The sequence below is a fragment of the Agelaius tricolor genome, unplaced genomic scaffold (assembly GCF_023055355.1).
Source record: "Agelaius tricolor isolate 1412-34295 unplaced genomic scaffold, bAgeTri1.0.p SCAF_8, whole genome shotgun sequence".
NCBI classification, from domain to species: domain Eukaryota; kingdom Metazoa; phylum Chordata; class Aves; order Passeriformes; family Icteridae; genus Agelaius; species Agelaius tricolor.
In genome coordinates, this window is record NW_027269268.1 from 32,534,951 (window position 1) to 32,558,472 (window position 23,522).

General features: G+C 37.9%; 1 protein-coding gene across 6 annotated transcripts in view; it reads right to left on the bottom strand.

Moving 5' to 3' along the window:
- The window catches only part of SORBS2 (sorbin and SH3 domain containing 2), a 145,230-nt gene extending 132,791 nt beyond the window's left edge, over nt 1-12,439 (bottom strand). For 2 of the 6 annotated variants that reach the window (XM_071432238.1, XM_071432236.1), the window contains exon 1: nt 12,148-12,436. The gene's annotated coding sequence lies outside the window, so the exon portion shown is untranslated. Of the gene's footprint in view, nt 1-11,736; nt 12,093-12,147 lie in introns of those variants that run through there. The other 4 variants (XM_071432228.1, XM_071432245.1, XM_071432230.1 and 1 more) reach the window with 4 other exon arrangements.
- Between the last annotated feature and the right edge of the window lie 11,083 nt (nt 12,440-23,522).

Below are 23,522 nucleotides of genomic sequence, written 5' to 3' on the forward strand. Positions count from 1 at the left end.
ATCAGTGCTGAGCTTGTGTTTGTTTTGTCTTCTTGTTAACAGAGGCACATGATAATGGAGTCATCTATCATGTATTGCTTCAGCTAAGTGAAAATGAGAGCTCTTTCACAGTTTTTGTTTGCTGTTTGTGTTCTTTACAGGACTATTAATTGCAGAACAGGCTATTAGTTTGAAACATTTGTTTGAACTATATTCATGTTTTTCCTAGCTCAGGAAAGTCAATTTGATATTTGCTGTACTCAAGGCAATGCAGGATGTTACAGAGGTGCTGCCAGTTAATTGCTCTGTGTTGAATTATCTGTAGGTCAGAACTAATTTTCCAGCTAACAGAATTTACCCTCATTTAAGTGGCAAATAACAGAGACAAGAAGAGCATAGTCACCATGGGTGACATTACTTTAAGGATTTTTAGAAATTTCTAATTCTTCTCCACCAGTAATCTTCCACTGCTGATCAGTGAATATCAGTAATAAAGAATTCAAAACTGCAGCCATATTTTCCACTGCAAACTTTCTCCCTGAATGGAAAAATTCTTCCACAAGGAAGGGTGTCTACAGACACAACTCTAAAATAAGACTTATTTGCTATCTCTGTTTTTAGTAGCCAGTATGACTACACATTTTATGAGATGCAGTGTATACTCCTTAGGAAAATTAGGCCATTAATGAGACCCCAATTCATATGACAAAGGCCAGTGCCACCCAGGAAGGTGGAGAGAAAAGATCCTTAAAAATATTCTTAAACAGCAACAAACTGAAAGCTGGAACAACATGATGTACATATTTTCCACATTGGGTGGAGGAAGGAGCACCTGTCATACCATAAATGTAAGGTGGCTGAAGTTGCACAAAAGAAGGTTGGGAGAGGGGTTCTGAAGATAGGTGAGAACTGGAAGTCAAGAGTAACATAATCTGAAGTAGATGTCCTATTTTGTATCCATGAAGTTTTACACCTATTAGGTAGTTTCCTCTCTTTGAAAAATAAATACTTGGAAAGGTGGATTTCCCTTCCTAGAAATTGTTTACTTCCTCAGAACTTTAACATCCTCTGTTTTTCAAATTCCTCTGCCTATTAGTAATAACAACTCAAAAGACCCTTCTTTCCCCTCAATGCTGTTTACTGTTCATCAGCTTGATGAAATGACTGTTCAAACCAGAAAATTTTATTTTTAACCCTTAAACAATGATCACTACAAGCAACAATAGAGTTGTGCACATTTGCACTTAAAAAAAAAAACAACTGAAGGATGAAGTCAGTGACTTGTGGTATCCTCTGCTTCAAAAGCGGCTTGAAAACTTAACGTAAATGGAAAAACAAAATTGAAAACTTGAAAGATAAATTTTTTCTACAAAATTTATACAGAATAGCTAATCACACAGTTTTCTATCTTACTTCCCAAAAGAGATGGTAGAGATAAAATAGTTGTCAAATTACAGCCTTGTATAAAGCACATCAAAAGCAGACAGCAGACGTATCTTAGCACAAGTTTAATTATTACAAATTTAGTGTCCAAAAACACATCAAACTGCTTGTGTTCTGTTTGCCCTGCCTTCTGCTTTGAACCCATTCACTTAAAATTTAAGCTCAGGCACATTTGATTCCTGCAGCAATTAAACAAATTGCTCATAATGAGAACATTGGAAAAGCATTTGATGATATTTTTTGTCAGCCTTTACATTCTGATCAGCAGGGTGAAAAAAAATCACATGTGATTGACAGTTATCTGAAGACTAGAGTTTGAAACCAGAGAGCAACAACAGAGGGGGGAAATCACTAATAGTTTTACACAGTGTCTGTACAGCTTTTGGTTATTTATAACAAAATCAGCTTATGATAGATGGGTGGCATGAACTAGAAACATGTGAGTTAAGATCAAAGTCTAAACTGTCCAGAAGTTGAGCAGTTCAAATCATTTTAATAGTGCTTTCAAAAAGAGAAATAGCATTGAAACTTAAAAAAAAAAAATCATCAAATCTCTATGCTAACTTTTATGTGATCCACACCTAAAGAAGTCAACACACAAAATCTTTTTATGATGCAGCATTGAAACATTGCTGCCTTTGAAATGACAACACAAAGACATCTCTATTTCCTGATTCCTCCTCTTCATGAAACTAGTGACCACTTAGCCTGGTTTTGATAGTGACATTTCAAACTCACAGGTGTGTCTGATACAGTCAGCACAGAAAGTACAAGATGAAAAAATATCACAATTGCACTGACCTCAGTTTGAAAATCTGGCTAGCATTTGCAGGATTCCAAGTTGAAATGCACAATTTGAACATAACTTCTGATGTTCATCAAGAGGCTGGACTATTTACTCAACAGAACATCTCCAAAATATGGTAAAATTTGTCTATATAAACATGTGAAGCTATTTCCAGTAATAAATACACTGTAAATAAGGTTAGCAGATTCATCCAAGATGGTGTCAACCTTTTCAGCCCAGATCTTACTAATTATAGTAAGACTTAAATGTTGATGTAAGTAATGACAATCAGAAAATCTATTATATCAAGGTACAAAAATAAACTTTGTAAAGAAATAAGATTTATCTTTTAGATAAATCTTTCCAGTATTCTTCAAAAGAAATTTATAGGCACTTTGGGCTGAACCTAAAGTTAGAATAGCAAAAAGCTGCATGCTAAGGCTTTTTCAATGGTATTTTAAAAGCACACATTTACTGTAACTACTTTTAATTAATTCAGGGAGGATTCCTACCATTGCATTCAAAGAGAGAAAACATCGATAAGAGCTTTCAAAAATACCAAAGTCTATAATAATACCATTTGTAAGTGTCATTTTGCTAAATTCCTCTCTGCCCTCTTCCAACAAACCTTTAAATGAATTCTAAGTTCCTTGTTTAGAAAATGTCTTGGTAAAGAAAACACCCAGGTTTAAAATAAGTCACAGAAGAACAACTGCCTTGAAGTCATGCCCTTGCTTTTAAAAATATTATTCAGATCGGATTCTTACAAGGCCAAACTTGAATCATCATTTCAGCACTTAACAGCTTAAGATACTAATTTAGGATTATGAGAAACAGCAAGTCAGATTTCACAGTTTTGCAAACATAATGGTAAGAATTCTACAATTGTTTATTGTACCCACCAAAAAGGGTGGACACCTCAGAGTATAGTTCCAAACCCACCCCTAAAAAAGTTCATTAAAAATGATCTGCTTCTGCGCAAAGCAAAGCTAAAAATCCTTTTAGTTCTTTAAGAAAGTGCTTAGTAAAAACTATCCACATGTCCTCACCAGAGAAAATAAGTCCAGAATTCAAAAGAAGTGGTTTATTTTATGAAGATTTAAATTATATATATTATTAGATTGTTTTGACAATTTTAGGTATTGAATGTGAAATTTTCAAAGCATTATCTGCAATTAGTTCAGAACCGCCCCCCCCAACTTTTTAATGACCATAAAGAGAAGCTGTTCCTAAACATGCTGGAAGATAAAGTCCATAGAAGTCTAAATACAATATATACAATACTGAAGATGACAGTAGAATTACACAGATTTGACAGGACTACACACAAGAAAGCTTGCAATATAATTATTCTTTCAAGTCATGTTTGAACTCAAGCCACCTCCAAGTTCCAGCTCAGCTCATCATTTTAAAACCAAGTAACACACTGAGAAATGGACATTTTCTATAAAGACATTTGCAGTCCCAATTCACTTGTGTATAAAGCAAAACACATTAATTACCCCATGAACATTCTAACAGACTTTGTCCCAGTTAAAACAATTTGGTGCAAAACCAAGGGACAGAAATTAGAGCTCCTTAACACCTGATCTCACCCTCAAAACTGCATTATTCCATTGCTGGTGCAGGACAGCTAGAAAGAATCCCATTTCCATAATGGGTAATCACATTGAAAATGTAGACTTCTAATGCTTCATCTAAAGCACTTGTGAAGGGACAAGACTCATTCATCTGGGTCTCCCAAGAATAAAATACAACATGAAGAAAAAAAACCCACAGAAGGAGATCAATTTGTTTTCAAATCTGAAAATTTCAATTGGAGTTACTATGTGTGCAGATGAAGACTAAAAATCAATTTAAAAAATGAAATCTGTAGTTTGCCCTGGCACACTGTGTATGGGCTGGAGATTTGACTAGAATGCAAATATGACTTTTTGGTTTTGGTGTTTTTTTTGTTTGCTTGTTTTGTTTTTGTTTTTTTAAATAAAAACCCGAAAAAAACCCTGAATGCTCAGGTATGTGAACTCCTCAAGGAAGTGGCTCATGTTTCTTCACACTTGTTTCCCCTTCACTCTGAGTATGTGTTGTAGCTTTTCCTGAGAGGATTGATTTCTCCACAGTACTTTTGAAATCTGATTTCTAATTTTGTTTTGGTCCCCCCATGAGGAATGCTATTGTTTAGGCCTCTTGTCAACACACAATTTAACCACAGTATCTGAACCCATGGTTTTAAGTAACACATTCTGATCTATGCAAGATGCACCCCATGAGACCACTGTAAATTTTTTTTTCTTTGAAGCCTCTGTAGCTGTCCCTGCCCCAGAATAGAGGGCACATATAGATGGCTCGTTGTCTTGTCACTGCAGCAATTATATCTATCTTTTCCTTTTCAAGCACTTTTGTAATTCTTTTCCTGTCACCTCTTGCAACTCCCAGAAGTCTCTTCACAGTATCTGCTCAAATTTCCCCACATACATTTCATCCACTCATAAGTAGCAGTAATCTTTTATCATAAGAACACTTCCCAAGTTCATCTACAAAGCTACTATTTGCTTCTTCCTCAGATACCCTTTATATTTTCACTTCTGCTGCAGGAAATCAAGAAAGCCACTGGTGTAGTCAAGCAGAGGTCAAAGCCATGAGCCATGTGTTAATAAACCTGCTTTTCAGTTTACCTTTGCATCAAGCCTGCTCCATCTTTCACATTCAGCACATATTGCAAAGAGAACTTGACCCTGCTGTACTTTCTATAGCTCTTACTGACATGTTTATTTTCATTTGTGTTCTTTATCTAAGCAGTGACTGATTTTAGAGAATTATGTTTAAGATAATTGCACCACTAAATACAACAAAAAACAAATTCACACCTGAATTAATTTAGCACACAATCTCTGCAATTATTATTGCCTTGCTCATAAGAGAAGTACTTCCTCAAGCTGGAAGGGATCCTCCTACTGCTTTGTATGTATTAATTATAACAGGTACTGGCTTTTCAACAAATTCTGTAGAGTTTGCAATCCTGACAGTTAAAAGTGTGTCCTGAATTTGGCCTTTGCTCAAGACCATAAATCAGTCATCTGTGAATCAAATGCCAATGGCAAAAACATGTGAATGTGTAAATCTACAGCTATGCAAATAAGGAATTAAAAAGCTCTCTCTTGTACATGTTTAGAAGTAGAATGATAATCTGCAAGGCTCAGATTACATGATCCGTATCTGTAAAGTGACCCTTATAGAAGAGGTCTCTTAAAAGACTTGAATTTGCCTGATTATCTGAATGTATGTCAAAACAAAGCCTTTGGTTTGGTCTTTATTCTACTGTCAAACCTGTCACCCTTTCGTTTGCTCTCATACAGTAGCACTTCATTTGATTAGCCTCTTTCATATTTTACTTATTCAAAGTAAACCATTTGATTGCACCAGTCACACTGAAATAATTATTTCCTTCGGATTCCTAACAAATACAGATTTCTCCAAAAGAAAAACTGCAATTACCATGAATTTGATTATCTGGAGAATGTCACTGCTTAGAGTTCCCTGTTCATTAGAAATTCACTAGAAACTAAATTAAATTAAATTTGTGCTGGCAACTGCTGTCTTCTGTCAGGATTTGCTTATTAAAATGTGTAACTGTATAACTGGCTGGAAGGAGCAGTGTGACGTACCTGATCAATATATGAATTAAATGAAACATAAACAGTGTTTTGCACTGGCAACCCTTTGGGTTGCTACTGCTTGCTTTTCTTTGAAATCTTTACTGTTAGTGGGAAGAAAGAAAATACAAGGTTGATGCTTAAATCAAACAATAACTGTGCAAGATTTTAACAAGTGCAAAGCACAAAATACACAAAAGTCAGTAGTGTGTGACCTGTATGTTCAAAAGGGGATTATTTCTTGGATACTTCAACTAGGCCAATCCCTAAAATTTAGGATTGTCTCAAAGGCTGAAGCAGTTTGAAATTCAAAACTCACATGATGTTTACAAACAGCAGCTGAAATACCAACAAACTTGGGCCATCTAATCCATTAACCCACTCCTTATGAAGGTCCATGATGGTTGCTTTATTGGACACAGCAAAATATCCTGTGCTGGAGATTTACTTAATAACCTTCATGAAATACAATTTTTTTGTAATTCTCACCAATCAATAATTGCCTCATACCAATTATTTACTCTTCCTTATTTATCATAGTCCAATGTACTAGAAAAGCTCTCATTTCAACAGATAAGAGAATTTGAAGTTCTCAAATGAACACAAAATTCAGTGAGAAATAGGCATTTAGTACCTTTAAAATGTCATTTTGCACCTGCTTGATGCCAAGATGTCAGATTACATTTATGTTTTTATAAATGTTTATACATATTTATGTTTAAAAATGAAGATATTTTTTATTTTATAATTGTGCATAATTTTTTGTTATTAAGAAAAAATGAGTACTAAAAGAAAAAAAGTCAAAGCACCCAATTTATCTAATCCATGCTTTGTTCTATTGCCTGAATCACTACTTTTCACTTGTAGTCACTTCAAGCAGTGAAAGTACTGTTCCTATGCACAGAGACCCTCTGTAATAACATGTAATTTCTAGTTCATGCATTTTTCAGACGTGAGAATTGATCCAGATAACTGAATCTTGGACAGCCTCCCCCACCCCACCATGCTAAAACTAAACTCTGACAAAGCATTAGTTTCCAGCAAGTTAATCCCAGTGAGAGATATGTGGCTTTATTAAACACTACAGCTCTCAAGGTGCACTGTGGTGACGAAGCTCCATGTTCAGGCTATGGTTATTAGGAGTCCTCAGAACCCATGGCATCATGCTGACAAGAACACTCTGTGGCTGTCCTGCTCTTGACATAGCCCCTACCCCTTCTAATCACAGACCACACCATCCCACCTAAGCCTCTTAGGAAGGGTTACAGTCACCTTTCTGCCTTGTTGCCTGCTTGAACTGGGATTTCACCTATTGGTGCTGTTCAGAAAAGAAAAAAAACAAAAAAACCACCAAAAAACCAACCAAATAAAAAAACAACCAACCAACCAACCAAACAATCAAAAACCCCACAAAACCAACAATACATTAAGGAACCAGACATGTTACTCTTAAACTGTTTGAAAAAAACACAAAGACCCTTCTACCTATTTTGACCTTCAGTCACAACTACTGATTTCTGAGTAGCATAACTCATCATCCTACAACTAAATGCAACCCTTAGAAATCAATGCATTTTACTATTTTCACAAACATCAATGAATCTGATTTTCAGCTGTGAGAACTGCAGTTACTGATTCCATTTCCATTTGGTTTCATCATGCATTCCTGCATATTCTTTTGGGTCCTGAAGAAGCAAAAAAGTAAAGCTGCTACTCTTGTGGACAAATTTAGTTGATAAGCCACTGCTGCTAAACTAAGGATAGCTTTAGGTACCTGACAAACAGTTCAGTTGTACACTGCTTTGACACTTGTACATAGAGTGCAAGATGAGTACCCTTAAAAGAAGTAGAGCTTTCATTATTCTATCTCTCAGCATTATTTAACAGCTGTTTTATGAAAAGGCTAATGAAAAAGCTTGGTGTATAGTTTGATCATAGTAATGATTGAGAGGAAGAATGTTTGCTTTTCCTTTTAGTGTGTTTTTCCCACTATTCTCTGAGACTCACGACCTTCAGTATCACCTCTTTAAAAGTGCACTATGTTACTCAGGTTACTTAAGAACACAGAACCACATCTGTGCTATTCAACCCCCTGATGGTGGTTGGTGAGGTTTTTAAGGGTGGATGAGTCAGAACACTATCTGTATTCAGTACAGAAAGACCAAAAAAATCAATCTATTTAGGGAAAGAAGTTAGAAATAACAGAAGAAACGGGTCTGCCTTTGGAATTTCCTACTTCACAGCAGTATTAGCTATGATGTACCACTGTTATGGAACAATACATCTGAACAGAAAAATACATTACATGCTTCAAAAACACTGAAAGCAGGAGTAGATCTAAAATGTCGTCATCTAGCATGCCTTTACTCAAAGATACATGCTGCCCTTTTAAGTACTTACTTCTCTCCCTTTTCCCTCCCATACATGAACTTTTCCATTACATCAGTGCCTTTAAAAGTCTTTCTAGTTTTTGTTTTAGCTTTTAAATGTTAAGAAGCTTCATAATTTTAGAAAGGTCAGCTTTTGTCAAAACACTTTCATGAAAAGACACAAGACTATTTGAATAAAAATGAACACAGGGCATCTATGGCACAGTCTTCTCTCATATAGGAAGCTACATGCTACATACAGCAGTAAAGAAAGGAAATTCAGACTGGCACCAGTAACATGCTTAATCCAATAGGAAATAATGACATGAGAAATGACTGGTATCAGAACAGTAGGACACAACAACAGAGCGTGCATTTGTATAATTCTAGTTTACAAACAGGTAGAAATTGACAATTTTTATTTCTATTTTTGTTCAGACAGCCTCACCGGAGCAGAAATACTGTTCCAAGGTCACACCTGATGGAGGCTGTGCACTCCAGACACAACCACATAATTGATGCATTACATTCAATACCTGATCCTTCAGGTGCAGAAGTGACATTCAGCCATTTCACAGAGTAACATCATACAACGTACCCTAACTCCATAACTGTTCTTCCCTGGGCACATCCCTTCTGTATTGCTGTTCACAGGCTGGTCATGTCTGTAAGTACACTGAGAAGAGTCCACAGGCTGAGGACAGACAACACATTTCCACACTAGCTCTTGTAAGGTTACTGTGCTCTACACACCCCATGATCAGTTGATGCTTATCACTGGTTGCTCAAACCTGATTATTTTTAACAAACAGCATACCAAATAAGCTGTCACACCACTTCATTTTACCTCCTTCAGTCATCCTGGTCTCTTATTTCTATTACTGTTTGCACCTGCTACTATGACACTGCATTTTAGGATTAATCTGCCTGATTTTGCTTTGTTGGTATTCTGTTTAAGAGCTACACATGGACCCAGAGTCACCTTCTAAGGTCATCTGTCTAAAAAATGTTTGAAACAACTGTAATGTTAAAGCACGACAGCAGATGTTATTTACATCTCTGCTGACCAAGAGAGAGCCTGACTTTGGATAACCTAGAGGCTTTCCAATAATGCATAATCACCTCTTGATAAAAACCATGGCTCCACTGAAACCTGAAAAACTTCTAGACTTAAACTAGAACTCTATGTTACCATTTCTAATACCAGGCTTTCCGATTTGTCCTATGTCATATTATTGTCAAGGTCTTCTTGTAAACCTTCTGTTGATAAATACACTTCAAATCATCATGAGAGGAAAAATGTCCCTCTCCATGCATGCCCATTTAATTTCTACATCAGTGACCCAATTCTAGGCCTTTAAAACTTACATGATGTGGAATTAGTTTGCACTGGATACGCTCATTACTTAGTTGCTGTTTGTTACCTCTAACTCATTTAAATTCTTCCTCCACATCAGATTCTATTGCAGTACCTCCATGACCACTACTGACAGTCACCGATTTGATTTACAAATAGCTCTGATGGGATCAGATGTTGCCAAAGAGACAGTAAGGAAGCAGAGGGAAGCTGGGAATCGATATGAGAAAAATAACAAAAGGAGAAAAGCAGAATGGAAAGAGCACAGAATATTGGTTTAAATAATAATGACTAATAAGATGCATCTATCAGCACCTAATGGGTGCACACTGTTTACTGATTAGTCATTGCTAGTCTTCACTTGTTTTCCTCAAACCATAAATTCTTCATAGCGAGAAGAATCCACAGTGAGAATCAATTCACCTTGAACAGCTAGATCCTTTACTTTGTATACTGCTACATCCATGTTTCTTATCGTTGTAACAAAATCTCCCTCTTTGTTAAAGACTTACCAACATCTTAAATACTATCTCTGCGTGTTTATAATTTTCCTCATAATTACAGACTCAGTCATAAATATAAGAATATAAATATTCATGCAGTGCCACACTGTAAAGGCACTTCCACTTTATAGATCACAGATGAAGGCGCCTCTCTAAACCACTTATTGTGTGACCCCTGCCCAGAGGCATAAAGAACTTGGTGCGTGTGCATTCACCAAAAAACAGAATCCTGAAATGGCTCAAGTAAGATGGAGCTTTTCTCAGGGGAGAATACATAGTAGCAATTCAATTATATACTGCTGTTTCCAAATGCAATGTCTCACTTGAGGGACAGTTGCTGATCATGCTTGTTCAAATGCCTTTGCAGGATATATACAGAAACAACACTGGAATTTGGCTCCTAGTTACAGAGTGCTGGTTACTAATTTAACTATAAAGATACCAGACCTCAAATTCTTGATTTCATGCCCACTCAACTGTCCAAACAAATGGCTCATCTCAGTGGGACCTAAATCCACATGAATATTAAAGAAGGCTTAAAAGCAAAATATCATCTTATTTTCTATAGATGCAAAGTGAATCACAATATTTAGATCAGTTTTCAGAATAATATAATAATAATGCATTTCACTATAAGAGAATTCAGAAATTGTATTAATGCATAAGAATACAGTTGGTAGTTAGGAAAATGCTACTTTAAATAGAAACGTTATCTGTCCTGAGGGATTGAGGTTTTATTGACCCAGGTTTAACTAAAGCAAATGTGTTGTGATTAATAGCTACTCAGAACAATTCATTTTGCACTGAAAAATCTCCAGCATTAATACACAGTCCCTATCAGAAGACCTCTCCCATTTCTACTAGTTCCCGGTATACGTCTTGGTGTTTTTATTGTCTGTTCCTTCACTAGATTATCTCAGAATCCCTGGGATTGTTCAATAAAGTTTAACCGTCTTGTGCTATTAATGTGCTGGTGCTCCATGTGGAGTGCTCGTTTCCTTCCTTTTATTGAACGCCAAACGGAGGGACACAATGGGTGTGTTGTGCTCTGTCTAGCACGGAATGTGTGATATCTTTAAAAAGGAGGTGTGAGCTGGCTTTAATACCACTGCTCTTAACAGCACAAGTACCACAAACTAATCAACCACAGCACTGGGGCATGCAGTCCATTGAAAGCTGGTGAAAAAGCTGCTTTTTATTATGACCTACATACTGCACAGCAGCAGTTGGACAATTTAAATCTAACGCTGTGGCTGAGCACAATGCATGGAATCTACTAGTGATGAACTCCGTGATGTAAGGCAAACATGCTCACTAGTTCTATAATATTGTATTTCACCCACGCTATCCTGATAATAAAAAACACAATGACAATCCAAACAAAAATATAATCCTTGCCTTTCAGTAGAATTTTCTGCTAAAATAATTATCATCTATTGGAAGCATCCTTCTGAATCAGCAACCATATGGAACAACATTCGCATCGAAACGTTTAAGGACAACGGCAGTCAGATCAATGAATTCAGCAACCACCCTAAACCAGCCGCTGACCGAAGCCAAGGCACAGGCACTGAGAGCAGCTTGTTTCCCGCACGAAGTTGTGCCCAGCTGTGCCACAGACCCGCACCAGCCCGTGCCCAGGTACCTCTCCCGCAGCAGCCGAGGCGCACAGCGCTCCCTTTTGTGCCCGGGTCCGGCGGCAGCAGCTCGCCCGGCGGGAGCAGCCCGGGAGCCGCAGCGGCGCCGGGCCGGGCCGGGCCGAGCCGAGCCGCACACCTGCTCCTGGCAGCGCCGCGCCCGGCGCCAGCCGCGCTCCGAGCGGCGACTCCCCGGCCCTGGATCCCGGCTGGGCTCCGAGCGGCGGCTAGCGAGCTGCCGAGACAGCAGTGCGGAGGAGCCCTGCCTTCACAGGACAAGCCCCCGCTCCGCCGCCTGACAGCAGATATGCAGCATTATCGCCCCGCATTCCGCCTCCCCCGAGCAGCGGCGGGAGCGGCAGCCGCCAGCCTGTCAAAATGGCAGCTGGCGAGCCCGCTCCGCCGCCCGCATTACTCACTAATATGCCCGCTTCTCCTGCGTCCCCCGACGGGATTGTTGTTTATTCCCCGGTATAGCACAGCAGAATATGTCACATTGTTTTCCATAAGCAAAATGGCTGGTCCCCTCGGCACCGCCGCAGAGCGCTCATTGGGCTCCCCCGGCTTGCCGGAGCCATGGCAACAGCCAACAGCGGCCCGGCCCGCCCCGGCGCTCCGGCCCCGCCGGCACCGCGCCCGCGGAGCGCCCGCACCGAGCGGGCACCGGGCAGCGCTCAGAGCCACCCGCGCCCCGGCGCTGCAAAGCACCGCGCGAACGCGGCCGGGGAAGCGCCTCGCTGCGCCAAACCGAAGCGCCAAAATTGACAGGGAACTGTGTAAGCACTCAGGGTAAATAATCGTCCTTACCTAGGAAATAGACATTAGGGATAGCCATTATACAATAGTCAGCTGGTTTTTCAACAGGAAAGCCTAAGTCCCCATTCATTCACAATAACCTAACCCCTGACATCAAAATTCTTAAAGGTTAAAGGTTGCTGCTTGTAACACAACTTTCAAAGGTTGCACATTGAAATTACCATGTAAATCAATTTTATTCTATTTAGAATAACATTTTTTTTTAATTTTCATTTTAGTTAGAAGTAGGAAGAACAGAAGACATTTGTGAAGAATTTAAAACTGCTCATAAAAAATTCTGCTCTTCAAGACCTGTCATGAACATGTATCTCAACTGCCTAAGGAGTCAGGAATATAAGATAGAGAGCACAAGCAACATCCATCAGCCTAAAGTTCTCAAAAAGTCACTTAGAAGCATTAAATGTATCTAAGCAAGCATACTGCATTTCATACCCAAGAGTTCTGAATATTGGTCAGAACTTCCCAGTTGTTAGCAGGGATTGACTTAATACATGTATGAAATAATTGCATTTCCTTGTTCAGTTTTACTTTTCTAGGGCTACAGCAGATTTTTTGCCTCTGGATACAACTTGTAGACAAAGCTCTGCTGCTCCACCCCTCCAAGTGAATTTGCCCCTTCTCAGGATCCAAGGGCAGTGGTGTCACTGTGGAGTCCTGGGCAGAGAACCAAGGTCCACTTGAGTGGATTTTACACATTTCTTCCTTCAGCATTCTTCACCCTCTTTTCCTTGTGTAAATTTCTCTGAAAGTGAGTACTGAGCTCTGTGAAAGTGACCTGGGAAGGGCTCACAAGGAAACAAGTAAATAAATTCTGTTTAGAATTCTGAGGTGTTGGAGCTGAAACATTCCAGTATATTTATACAGGTGCTTCAACACAAATGCTAATTTAGGCTTGTTTCTTTGTCTCGTAGCCTTCTTAAAAAAGATGGGTGGATGTCCACATCTCTCAAACTGCAGCTGGGGCTAAGAGTCTGTTCTAGAATGTGGTGAAAGTACTCCCTGCTCCCATGACTCAAACACATACTTTTGGTGCTATGACTACTGTTCAACACTCATTTTTGATCGAAAAGGGATGTCTGCTGATTAGGCAACCCAATTCTGAAGCTTTTGCCTGGAAAACATTAAACTACTGAAGTAATTATTTACATACTAGGTAATAAAACAAAACCAGCCTGCATTACAAGAGCACTGTTTCACCATGATTGGTTCACTAACTTTTTTTGTTAATAAGCAACATGAGACAGACTTCACATCCATCTTTCTTTTTAATGCATTGATACAGTCACTGACTTTTAAAAAGATTAAAAAAGCTCTTCAGTAAGGGAAGACACAAACAGGTTTTCTATCACTTTATTGCACTAAGTGCAGTTACTATCACAATACTGTCGACAGACAGGCTAAAATAGCTTTTGGAAGGCTATGAGTTTTTAAACAATATGTTACAGCTTGGAAAGGTTTCAGGAAGTTTGTCCATATCTCTGTACCTGAACATATGCAGGCACCTGAAAGTACAGTAGAAATACATCCATTAAAATGTTTTTGAATTTTTCTTTTTAAAGAAAAAGCTGTTTTAAGATTTCAAGTTCATAATTCAATATTTAGGGATCTAGAACTCTGTCTGTAGTGCAGGCACACTTTTAGCCAGAAAAGGTGGATGGAGCTTTTTCCTGCAGTATCTCACAGGACTTCACAATACACATGTACATGCAACTGTTCCTTCTCTGCAGTTTCATAAGTGATTAGGCAGAAATTAGAAGAGGCTTAACCCAAGTGCAGATTATGGCTCCAATTCAGCAAACAATTAAAGCACAATTGTGAGAAGCTAACCTGAGTTTACCTAAAAGCTCCACAGAAGTCCTTGAAACAGTTTCTGATGCATGCTCTGTACAGTCCTATAATTTCTTCTGGCAAAACCCACTAAAACCAAAACGTCAAAGAATGTGAACTGGACCCAGAGTGAAGCTGTGAGACTGAATAACCTCTGGTAGTCCCCCCCAGGCTCAGTTACACTGGTATGTCTGTGCTTCTAGGAAAGCTCCAGAACCAGGCAGCTGAAATTGGGGCTGCTAACATGCTCCCCTTACATAAAAATGCAAGTGCAAGGCATAGAGTCATACTGACCCTACAATGAGTATTTAAGTGCTTAAAGATAACCACTTGCCTGCTGTATTAGAACAGAGCTGAAAATAGAACACATCATTTGGTATCTTTGCTCAAATCCTACTCCCACGTTAATTCAAATGAGCTTCCTGATCTCACCTCTAGTACCTGGAGAACAGTTGCTCATACCAGAGCAATCAGAGCTTAAAGAAAACTAGTATTCACCAATTCTTACCAGAACATTGCTAACAGTCTTCAGTTTTGGGACAGAAGTAACATTATTCTCAGCCTTATCTCTAAATACTTGTATCAGCATATCATTCACCACTGTAGTTTAGCCTGTCCTGCTATTTTCCTTCACAAACTGGTTTGCAGCTGTCTCAAACCAGCTCCATACAATATAAAATATATGCCTCCATCAAGGCAACATTTAATTCTTAAATCAACTCAAGAACTGTGATTTGCATACAATTCATTAAAATTCATTGGTTTATGGATAATTAATTTGCATTCTAACACTGTTTTAAAAGCATGAACAGTAACATATTAAAAGGCATTGTCATTCTTGGACAGGAAATGTCAAAAGAGTAGATCCTAAGAAGCAATTACTATATTAAAATCAGCATTTCATTTATTGAATGGCATTGAAATTATTCCTATGGAAAACACCTAGTGTTCAGCCATCCTGAATATCATTAACAATTACCCATCTTTCTGACCCTCATTCAATTTCTGTAATCACTTGATGGTATATTGAAATGAGAAAGACTTGTAAAGGCAAATTGGACTGTTATAATCATAAAGCAATCATCATCTATCAAAGTTCTCAAAACTAAAGAGACTGATTTTTGGCTTTTTAATACTGTTTGGTCAGCTTGCTTGAATGCAAAGCAGTAGATAAAACAATGAATACCTGTAGGTGGGCATGCTGAAGTACAGGGTAGTTAACATTGTTTTTCCAAGGTACCAGGTGAAGACAAGCCTATGAAAAAAAGCACTGATAGCCAATTCCCAAGACATTACTATAATTAACTGCCTGAGACACAACCTGTAGACAAGTAAACTGGAATTCAGAATAAAAAGAGTTCATTTTATCCAGGGTCAAACTTGTTCGCAGCTTCTCCAGCTATTGAACACTGAGTGCAACTCCAGTTATTGGCTTTGCATTTTCAGGTTCTCACCAATAACAACTCTGATGAATTTTTCTGTGCTGTGGATTCAATGACATACTTGGCAAAGATGCTGACAGAGAATTCTATCTAGATTAAATAGAGCAAGGTGTTGATTTAAGTATTTAAGGTGTGTCATGCATTTAAATAAAACAATCACAAGAGCATTGCAGAAACATTTTCCTGAGTCTATTTGGGAAATTCTTATCACAGGAAATATATTTTTTTATTCATAGTTGCCTTTTAAGACACATTCCTCACCACATAAGTACAGCCATAGAAAAAGCAGAGAAGAGAGAACTAACTTTGATTTTCTTAAAAGCAAATATTTAAAAATTTTAAAAGGAAACCCTGAAGCCCTTTTGTAATTAATTAGAGATGAAAGAGTCTTAACCTAATAAGACTAGTTCCCTCATGTTTTATACCAGGGTTAAAAATACTAGTGAATTCCTAGAGCAATTTCCACACTATTTCCTATCCTACATTTAGTATTTTACTTTCTGATGTAATTTAGTAAAAAGGCAACAGTGAAAGTATAACTGCCTCAAATACAAAATATTACAAAAATTAAATTAAGGTGCTTTTTAGCTATTTGGACATACAGTTTTGGATTAATTTCTGCTGCTTTTCAAGTAAGATAAAAAAGAATATAAAATAGACTTTTATTTTTCTGTTTGCTTGGCTATGAAATTGGATTATTTAATGCATTATATAAGTTAAAAAGCTATCCACATATATATATATACACACACACTGTAACACATATATAACTTTGTTTCCATTAATCCCAAGAAAACACCTCAATTTTTACGGTATTGAGCAGATTTTAAATCAGGAGAAGTGTAGTATGGATAAATATTCCATTTTCAGATCTTTAAGATGGTATTTGAGAGATTAAATGTGAACCTGAGCTCAAAAAGACTTAATATTCAATGTGCTCCCAAAAATGAATGCTTAAACATGCAGTTTTAAGAGAAAATAGCAAGACTTCAAAGCAAAACTAACACACAGAAAGGAAGTGTCTTAAGTGGCATCCTCAGAATTTTGGAAATAGCACCAAGAGGTCAACTGTGACCTAAAGCAAAACAAAAAATGAGAAACTGCTGCTGAAATGCACTGTGCTTTCAGAAAATGCCAAGGATATTGTCAAGACAAATAATAGTTTATCTGGTCAATTTGTAATTGAAATATTTCCAGTCCTGATTGTGTCATGTACTAACAGTTCCATTAAATAACTACATTAATTCATAGCCCTAAGCAAGAGTTCAGATGAAGTCCTGAAGAGCACCCCAGGCCACCTAGTTTCCAGAACCCAAAAAAGCAAGTTTTGCCTCTGTTATGCACTGGAGAACCCTACAAGCCTGAGTTCCTGTGAACATCAAATTCCAGACTCAGTGCAGAGGCCTGAATTGCTGACAGTGCTAGAAATTTTATGCTTCCCACTCTATTGGAAAACCAAACTTGGCAGCATACATTATGAAGTCTTATTGCACATTCTACACTTGTGTAGAGAAATATAAACTTGAGATTGATAGCTACATAATGAAAAGGAACTGTTTTCTCATCTTTTCTCCAAGAGTAGGGCAAACAGAATTCTTAAGTGAAAATTTTATTAACTTCTCAATAAGAGGTTCCTCACATATTGAATTTATAGAGGAAGCATAATGAACAAATATCCAGGACAAAGGTTATTCCCCCTGCTTAGACACCAACAGCCAACTCCTCTATGCTGAAAATTTGTGAGTATTTCTCAAACATCACTTTCAGATATTTAGGAAGATAAGCTATCAGTCTCCAAGCTTCCTTTTTTCTCCATTTATGATACATACATCTGAAACTTTTACCCACCTCTCTATTGTTATTCTTCATCACCCTCTCCTTCCCTCAAACCTGAAGCCACATCCCTGGGCTATTGCCACTGTCCTGCTGAACTGCACCTTCTCCACTGGCATCACTTCCTCTTCCTTAAATCACTGCTTCAGCTTTTAACTCCTTGAGAGCAGCTCCAGTAAGCCTCAGGCCCTGGTATTCCCAATTTGCTGTCCCTTCATTTCAAAAGCTTGCTTCATACCATTTCATGGGCTGTTCTTTCATACTCCAGCAATCAGGATATGCATTCCTCTCCTCCATTTTGAGAAACAATTCTTAGCATCTAATCACTACTTTTATACAATATCAATTGTAAGAAATGAAAATAAAAAATGGCAGGAAGAAGAGTTTGTTAGTGGAAAAATGGGGCAGGAACATCGATTTTCACATGCTGCCCACAATTCTTGAAAATGCTTTGCAAGAGACTTTTACAACTGACCTAGACCTCCCCATGAATCCTGCCTCAGGTCTGCTTGGCACAAAGACCTAAACCAACAAGAATCAATTCAAACTGTTCTATTTCTGTAAAACTTGAACTATCTAGAGATAGCTGAGTCATTGCTAATAATTAGGATGGGGGTTGTTACGCTTTTTTTTTAAAGATTTGTTTGTCCATATCTATATTCTTTTTTCCCTATAGCCTCAATCTCTTTCAGCCACCTGCATTTTGTGTTCTTTTCTACCCCTTGCACTACTACCCAGCAAAAAGTAAGTATTCTTCTTAATATACCTCTGACTAATCAAATTTCATTCCATCTGGCAGAGGAAAAACAAAGAAGAAATTAAGTAACAAAATCAACCCCAAATGATCTCTTTCCAGCTCCCCCACCCATTACTTTCAACATTGCACAATGCTGAGAATCAGCTTACTAAAAATAGAGAGCACTTCCCTAGACATGACCATACTTGTGGCTCTCATCTCAAAAGAGTTGTTCTTGCCCGATTAGATTGGCTTATTATGTGATAGAGAGCATGTTGGGCTAGTCCAATCTGTCTCTGACTCTCCTCAGAGCTAACCAGAGAATATTTAAAGATCTGCCCTTCATTGCAGTTAGACTCCACACACCTTGAATTCAGCATTTTCTTACCTTCACATTTCCCCCTGGAAAATTTACTATTTAAAACCTAAGCTCAAAAGTATCAGAAAGAAATGCCAGTACCTGTGGTATTTCAGATTATCGTTTGTTAAAAGCAATAAGATTTGGAAAGAGCAGATGAATGGGAACATCAGAGCAAATAAGTATGATAAAGGTAGCAAACCACCTTATTTTTCCAAGTTCTTTGAAGACAGGAAATTTTAAATAAACTTGGAAAGGGGACTTAAATTTTATCAATTCTGAGAACTTGGCAGCATCTCCCTATGCCAGCTGAGGTCACAAATCAATCTTAAAACACTTCTGACAAAGTGTAAATGCCATAGCAGGGTATGTCTAAGTCACACTAACATGTCTGGCTGGCATAACTACAATAGCAGAGTTGATAAGGTAGCAACCAGCTTATCCACTGCATTCTTTTCATGAAGAGGTCATTTCTTCTTTTGTGCTAGGAAGTGAAACAATGCCAAAGCATTCCAGAATTTCTTAAACAAATAGCAGCATCTACCTCCACTTAGAGGTTAACAGTTTGTACTTTTTTGGTAGCTTATTTATTTTCTCTAGGGGATAACATAACACATTAGGAACTTTAGCAGACCACCTGCCAGATATATCCTTTATTCTAGAAAGTGAATCAGCTTTTTTGTTACAGTACTTCTAGATTACAATTGCCTTCTCATTTGGTGTGGCCATGGATTGACTTCTTAAACTTAATTTAACACTCACTTCCTTTTAACCTGAACTGACTTTCAACTCTGTCTTAAGTTTTGGTCTTGAGCCCTGTTCAAGCAATAGGTATAAAATTACAAAACATGACTATATTAAAAAGTCTGCTGCCAGTTTTCCATCAGGTACCTCACTTACATTAAGAGTTTATTATAGAAACTTAATCTAGACTTCACACTAGAGTGAGGAAAGGTGAAATATCCTAATAGGAATGTGATCCTTCTCCACAGTGCTGGTGAGGCCAGCACTGTGTCTGGTTCTGGGCTTCCCTGTGCAAGGAGCCTTTAACTCCAGAGTTAGGGACTACTGCATGCAGTAGTATCCACGATCAGAGACAACAGGCACAAACTGAAACATGGAAAAGTCTGTCTGAACATTAGAAAACACTTTTTTAATGTGAGGGTGAGTGGGAACTGCCACAGGTTGGCCAGTGGGTGTTGCATTTCTGTTATAGACGAAATTCAAAAGCCTTCTGGATTACACCCTGGACAATTGACTCTAGATGGTCTTGCTAAAGCAGGGGGGTTGGATCAGAGAATCTCCAGAGGTCCCTTCCAACCTCAACCATTCTGTGATATAAGAAAAACCAATTGTCTAAGTTTTTGTTTTTCAATTACTATAGATATTTATTACTCTCTGGCACAAAAATTTAGATCTTTGATTTCTCCAAATAGAATCAGACTCAGATCAGCAGAAACACAAAAAGTAGTATCAGAATCTCGGATATAAGAATGGTTGGATACTACATACTCCCAGCATTTAACTTTAGGGAAGCAGCAGATAAGAGTTTGGTCAGCATCACTTTCTGAAATAAGCTGCAGATTTAGAGTGGGAGGAAAAGAACCACTGTATATAAACAAGAGGAAAGAAAACAAGAGACTCAAATGTATTCAAGATTTAGAAGCTCACAACACTGATGTTGTTTCCATAGCAACTAATATACTTGAAAGCAGGGAAAAAACAGGGTGAGGATTTTAAAGAACAGCATCACATACAGATTAAAAGCAGATACTGCCCACCCATGATAATCTGAGGTTTGGACTGATGAAAATTACAGATTTTATAACAAGAAGTATCACTTTTTAAGGGAGTCAAGTCCAATGAAACTACCCTACTGATAAAATAAGAGTGAAATAATAAAAACAGCACAGTGAAACACCCCTGGTACTTGACAGCCTATCTTCCAACTCTTTAGCAGGCTAAAACCAAGACAAGCAATACACTCCCAGTTAATGCAGTTGTGCCTTGGGCACTCATCACTCACTGTCAAAGGTGCTGTCCAATGTTATTTCCTTCATTAGTCAGAATAAATGACCTATGTGACTCCAAGAAAAGACAGGATAAAGTAGATAAGGAGAAACATACATTGCACTAACCTGAATCAGATGATTCAATTGGTTTGCAATGTTTATGTTTTTATATCTTCTTGTCCATGCAGTTGATGGCATTGATATAATTACCCTTTTCATAAAAAAATACAAACAAAGAAGAGAATTTATACTTTTTGAGCTTAGGGAAGACAAAGGAAGACAATGTCAGTTCTAGAAATAATATGTAGTAGTGGAAAAATGCTTGGTAATAAAGGTGCTATAATTCTGCTGGATCAAGGCCTTTACTGGTCTCTTTTGCAGCAAATACTAACAAAAGGCATAAAACCCCTGAAAGAGGAAACCCCTGTATACAATTCTTCCATTTATCAGCACTTCTGAGAAATGCAACAGCATAAACCTCTAATTTAAGTGCTGTCTATGCTCAATAAATGGCTTTTGCATCAGAGGCAAAAAGCCTTATGAACTGTATATTTCTACACTACATCAGGCTACATCTGATATATAGCACAGCCTCAGAATTTTCAGCTGCATAAAAGTTACTTGGAAAGCAAAATCCAATTTCAAGCTAATTAGCCACATAGCACAGCTGCATGCAGTTTCATCATCACACATGTCCAGGGACACGCTCCAAAGGAATTCTGAGTCCCTAGTGCCAGGCTCCTACCCTTTGTAACTGACTTTTCAGGAGCAGGATCACAAAGGCATTCTTGCTTATCAGAAACAGGGAACGTCATGGAAAGATCAGTCTGAAGCAAAGTTTCAGAAGGTAGTTAACAGCACTCTTGGGATCTTCAGAGCTACGTAGTTAATGTCTATGAAATGAAATGAGTTCAGTGTACTATTTTCAAGTACTTGGTTTGGTGTAATAAAAATTTTCAAGTGTTCTGCCAATAATCAACAGGTAAAGTCAACATCTACCCAAGACCACTTCAGTTGATTTGTTCCTCATCTGGAATTTCTTTCAAGTACTTTATCTTTTTAGAAATCAGTGTCCTAACATCCATAAAAGAGGTAGAATACATAACCAAACAAAGTCTACAGTAGTTTCCCACATTGATATATTTCAATATTCAAATTATGCAGAAAATTCTGGCACTGGATCGCTAAAATTTACTTTTGTTCTTAGAACAAAAAAAGGAAAAAAGCTTGATTTTTTTTCCACCCCAGTGGTGAAAAGGATGTAGGTGGGGACTATAATTGACACTAATTATTTGTAGGAAAGGTCAGGGTTACCTTTTACCGACACCGTAAGGCAGCTGATTATCTGCCACATCTCTGGAACACAGTCACGAATTTGTCAGTGACTAAAAGACAAACAGGCTCTGGCTAGCAATCAAACCTGGCAACGTTCAACAACACAGCACAGCAGATGTCTTTTTAAAATAGGTAAATGGTAAGGCACTAGATAGTGTAATGCTAGATAGCTGTAATGCTGAAAAAACCTTGATAAAAGCTCCTGTTTAAGCACTTAATAGGTGATTTGGCAGTATGAGGTTCTCAGCATTTGAAGAGCTAAAAAGAACAACTATATCACAAAATTCCAACTCAGTTTTGAACTCCCTCAGAAAGTCTTCAGTTTCTACAGGACACGTAATTTAATTTATTTGATACATTGACACCATTTTGAACAAAAACTGCGCATAAAAGGTGTAAGACAGACAGCTATGTCAATATATCTGAAAAAGAAAGACTAGATTGGGTTGTTTAAAAATATACAGTACCTCAAAAATTAGGGAATTTTGTCTCAGAGTCTCAGGAAATACCCCTTTAAAAACTGAAAATTATCATCCCATATTACAATTATTATTGTTGCTGAAAAATCCAACCAGAGACCTGATACATATTATTTGATAACTGATTTGTTAACGGGATACTCAGTGCACCAAGAAAAATGTTGTTTGTTATTTAGTATGTCCCTGGAGAAGTTTACTGAGCGTTAAGTGAAATGAAAGTTCCACCACTGAGATCCTCTTACTGGCTTTTCAGGGAGTGGAGTTTACAGGGATGAGGCAGCCCATTTCCAAGAAGCATTGCTTCAAATTTTAGTGTCAGAACCACGAGAATGGAACAAATCCATATGCCCATGCACTCCTACTTAACAAGTTAGCTTTTCCAAACAAAATCCATAAATGAAACAGTATAACAAATTCAGTGAGACTTCACTGTGTGTCATTTTGGCTGTATACGTTATAATAGCAAAAACCCCTTGTTTTGTAGTGATTACCAGTCCATAATTAAGGGTATGTATAAACTTAATTTTTTTGGAGTAAAAAGAGTTCATTTACAGTTATGCTATGCAGTTCTGCAGCAGCCAGTTTAAATGCCATCAGCTCCAGCTTTTGCCTACAGCTACAGACATTCAGCAGTCAAACAATGCTGAGAGACTGCAGTGGAGAAGACTCTTCTTGATGCTGAGGAATGCTACGTCCAGGGGATCATTACACTCATCTGGGTATTTCCATTCTCTGAAATTCTTTAAGAAATACCACAAAATTTCATGCCAAAACAGCAGTTCTGGGGAAAATTTCTGATTTCCTCAGATGTTTCAGGGTCACATTTCTAAAAATGAATTTTGATAGGGAAAGAAATCGATCACTTGGGCTCTCCAGATAATGGTAGTTTTGATTAGTAAGAGTTTAGACTAGCAAAACAGGGAGAAAGATAATTATGCAGACTGGTAGTCCTGGTG